The sequence below is a fragment of the Grammomys surdaster genome, unplaced genomic scaffold, assembly GCF_004785775.1.
Source record: "Grammomys surdaster isolate TR1022 unplaced genomic scaffold, NIH_TR_1.0 125692, whole genome shotgun sequence".
In the NCBI taxonomy this organism is placed as follows: Eukaryota; Metazoa; Chordata; class Mammalia; order Rodentia; family Muridae; genus Grammomys; species Grammomys surdaster.
Window position 1 is genome coordinate 633,816 of NW_021620528.1, and position 4,148 is coordinate 637,963.

The 4,148-nt window shown below is 36.2% G+C and overlaps 1 pseudogene; it reads right to left on the reverse strand.

The window, feature by feature from the left end:
* Positions 1 to 305: 305 nt before the first annotated feature.
* LOC114639274 lies at positions 306 to 1,015 on the reverse strand (annotated as a pseudogene).
* Between the last annotated feature and the right edge of the window lie 3,133 nt (positions 1,016 to 4,148).

Sequence of the window (4,148 nt, forward strand, 5' to 3'; positions counted from 1 at the left end):
GAGTTTGTAGTTAGCATGAGCTGTATGAAAACTGGTCTAAAAATGTAGGATTAAATGACATGTGGCTTAAGGCTTTTATGACATCCGGACAGTGTAAAAAAGGAAATTAAAAATGCAAAACAATAGGCAATATCTCTAGGCAATAATTTCAATGAACTGAAATGTTACAGAGAAAACTGAGAGCCAGTCCAATATATACAATTATCACTTTGTTAATGAACATTCTTTGTGTTGCCAACAGTATACTCCTGCTGACAGAAGGCTAGGAACTGTGAGGCATTGTCTAGGGTCCCGGTGCCCAGGACTCAGAACTTCAGAGGAATGACAGGCCAGTACTTCGGCTGCTTTCTGTCACAATGCTTATCAAAGTTCAGCTGCACAGCACCCTCCATGGTCAGGATCTTGAGAGCGCTGTTTCCATACAAGCACTTGATCTCTGCTTGGCGCCACTCCCAGTGCTTCTCAGATGAGGGCTCCACTGACCTGTGGTGGTTGATGTACAGGCCATGATCCGTGTTCACATAGTCCTTCAGGCATCCAACTGCTGCTATCACCATCTCTCTTCCCTGTGCCTCTAAGTCTGTAAGAAGTACTGGTGGAGCTCCTCAGTGATTTCCATATTGCTCAGGTAGAACTATACTTCATCATCTGAATCTGACTCCAGCTCTTCCTCTTCACACAGTGCTTCATTTTCTCTTGTGGATCCCTGGGTTCTATTGCTGTTATACAGAGGCTGCCCAGGGCTTTTGAGATGGAAAACAATGTAGGAAGATTTCTGCTTCGCCACTGACTGGCCTTGAGAGTTCCAAGGATGGCAAGCGTCATAAGCAAGAAAGTTCCAGGGAAAAACTCCATGAAGGAAGAAGTATTGGGAAGTGAAATAGGAACCCCTGAACATTCTTTAGGCATTCTGGTGGCTTCTCATCCAAAGCACTGCATGATGATAATGCTGCCAGTATCTTGCATATACTAGGTGAGAATACCAAGATGAAGTGGTCCTCCATTTTGAAGTCATTGCTGTTATCTCTGACTGTAAACGTCCAAATGGGAACTTGTGGGCATGTAGCTTGAAGATTTTGGGCGGTAGGCAACATGGACCTAGTTCTTGTGGTGGGGAGGAAGATGGGGAAACATGTATGATTTTTAAAAAGTAGATAAAATCTCTATATTATTGAAAGAATATTAAGAACAAAAAATGCACTTTTATTGTGTTAACAAGTTAATAATTATTTACTAAACACCTTTATGGGCAAGTCTGTCCCTAACAACATCAACCTTTTTTCACACTGTGATGTTTAATGCATCAAATGTTCTCCAAGGGGAAAAGCTATGGTTTTTGTATTAGTGAGTTTAATCACATGTTGAATGAAAATCACCTATTATAGAAGTACTGTTTGGCACTCATTATAAATTTTCATCATGCACGTTTACTAAGCTTCCATGGTCATATCATTTGATTGATTAAATTAAAGTAACTTACCTGTTTTAATTCCTCTTGAAATTATTTCATATCATTGATGCTTTCTGAATAGAATAATACTGCATATTTAAAACCATGATTATACAAACACTATAAGACCATGAAATCACACAAAACCTTGATGCTAGAACATATGCAGGCTAAAAATATTTCTCAATTAGTTCAGAGCACTGACACTATGATAAGTGCATTTGTGAACTATAATAAAATGAAAGTAGAAATCAATAAAATAGAGTATTTAGAAAATTTAAAAGCATGTGACTGTTAAACAGCACAAGTTTAACCATTAGCAGACTGGGAAATGACGGGAAATAGAAAATAATTTGAGACAAATGAAATGAAAACATAGCAAACTAAAGTTTATGAGCTATAGATGTCATCTTAAAAAAAACAGAAAATGAACTTCAAAGTTCACTTAAGTAAGCAGAACAAAGAAGGTAACTGAGACAGAGTAGAAATTAATAGAATAGGAAATCACTGGACAAAGTTCAGAACTGTAAATGGTACTTATTTACAAACATTTATAACAGTCATAACTGTCCTCATACCAAAAAAAAGAGAAAACTAAAAGAAAAATGTCAACTACAAAAGAAAGAACATAAACTCCTATTTTATAGTTAAAAGGAGTCATAAGTGAATACCATGAGATACTACATATGAAACTTGGTAATTTAGATATTAAAAATGTATATGTGGGTATGCATATGCATAGGTATATATGTATATCCATATATTCATATATACATGTGTACATGTATACATATATATATATATGATAGCTATTAGACTAGCATAAGTTATAAATATGTATACAGAACGTTTAAGCAATATATTTTAGGAAAACAATTATTTGCTATTATTATGAGAGTGCTATTAACATGATGAGATTTAGAGTTATCTGGGTGGCAAGGCCTATTTTGCACATAGATCTACAGTGTAAAATGCAAAAGTAACTTTTATTTCCTAGTTGTAATTGCTATCTCAGAGGCTTACTGTTGACTAAGATCACGCTTTCTAGCTCCTTCTGAATTCTATCTAGCCTTCTGGTTCAACTCAGTTCTTCTGGCTTAAACTCCTCTCCAAACTCACTGAGATTCCATCTCAGCTTATCACTGAATTCCTCTCATTGGCCTCAAACTAACTCTGACAGTTTCTTCTAATCGTCTGACTCCTTCTTATTGGTTGGCTTCAACTGCCTCTTCTGACCTGAAGTGAACTGAATTATACTCACTAAGGAACTCAACTTCATTGCACTGCAGTCACTGCACTGACTTGTAATGGACCTCCTTTCCATGCATTGCTCTTAAATAGCTTTTTCCCCCAATGAGAGTTGGGTATATCTAATCTTTGACTCATTCTGTCAAATTGTTCTCTGATTCATCACTTTGTCTGCTTCTCCATGAAACATTACTTTAAAACATGACTTCTGCAAACTAATTTTACCCTAAAAGTGTGTACTAAGTACATGTCTCCATTCCAATCAGATCACATAGACCTAGAAGGTCTTTGGATGTGATACCTTGCCAGAGAAGCCATGTTGCTGAATTAAAATTCCTGTATACTTCAGGACAATTAGAATGGATTGTTCAATCTTTGAGATGCTTGTGAGGGTTTATTGTGAGAGTTTATGTTGATATGGTTAATTGAGGTGGTATCAGACTAAGGGTTTGTTTGTGTTCTTGACTGTATAAAAAGGAGAGAGGTAAAGAGATAGCTTAGTTGTTAAGAGATACTGCTCTTGCAGAGGCCCAATTTCAGTTTCCAGAGCTCAAATTGTGTGGCTCACAACTACTTTGAACCAAATTCCAGTGGGCTCTGCTACCTCTGGCCTCTCATGTACACATACCCACACGTAGATATACACATATGGGCCAATAACTAAAAATAATTCTTAGTTAGTAATATACATAATAGTGAGGGATTGACTATCTCACTTTGAGTATCAAGAGTAAGGAGAATTATAGACCTGCTCTTGCGACTGTCCAGTACTTTACTGAAAGTACTCGGCAGATCACCTAGGATATAAAAGTAAATCTACATCCAGATTGACTGAAATTAAATTACTTCTGTTTATATGTGGTATAGTTTGTTTGTAGAAAAACAAATATATAATAAAGTGTGTTAGGCAAAAATGAAGAAAAGAAGTTTAATTCACAAAAATCAGTTACATATTTGCATTGAGCCACATGGCAATGAAATTATAAAATAATTCATGTTGTTAAAATGTCAAAAACAGTGTAATACAAAGAACTTTAACCAAAAGAGTACAAGCTTCTACATCAAAGACTATAAACCTTACACAAAAAAATTGAGTAAATCTAAAAAAGAAAGACATCCTATATCTACTGGATAAAGACATGGACTGGGAAATTCTACTGTATTTATTATGCCTCTACTCCTTAGGCTTCTCTAGGGAAACAGAACCACTAGGATATGTATAAGATGCTCTTGGGAAAAGGCTCAGACAGGTTAGAGACAATAGAAATCCCCAAATGCTTACTTAACAAGCTAGAGAAATAAGAAAGTGGACAACATGGCTCCATTCTGAATCTCAGAGCTGGGCAATTAGCAGAACTGATAAAGTGAGTTCGTCATAGAAAGCAAGCAGCCCAAGGAGTGAACAAAGAGCTCAGGATGAGTCTGAAAACAGAAGAAAATGAATTTTCTC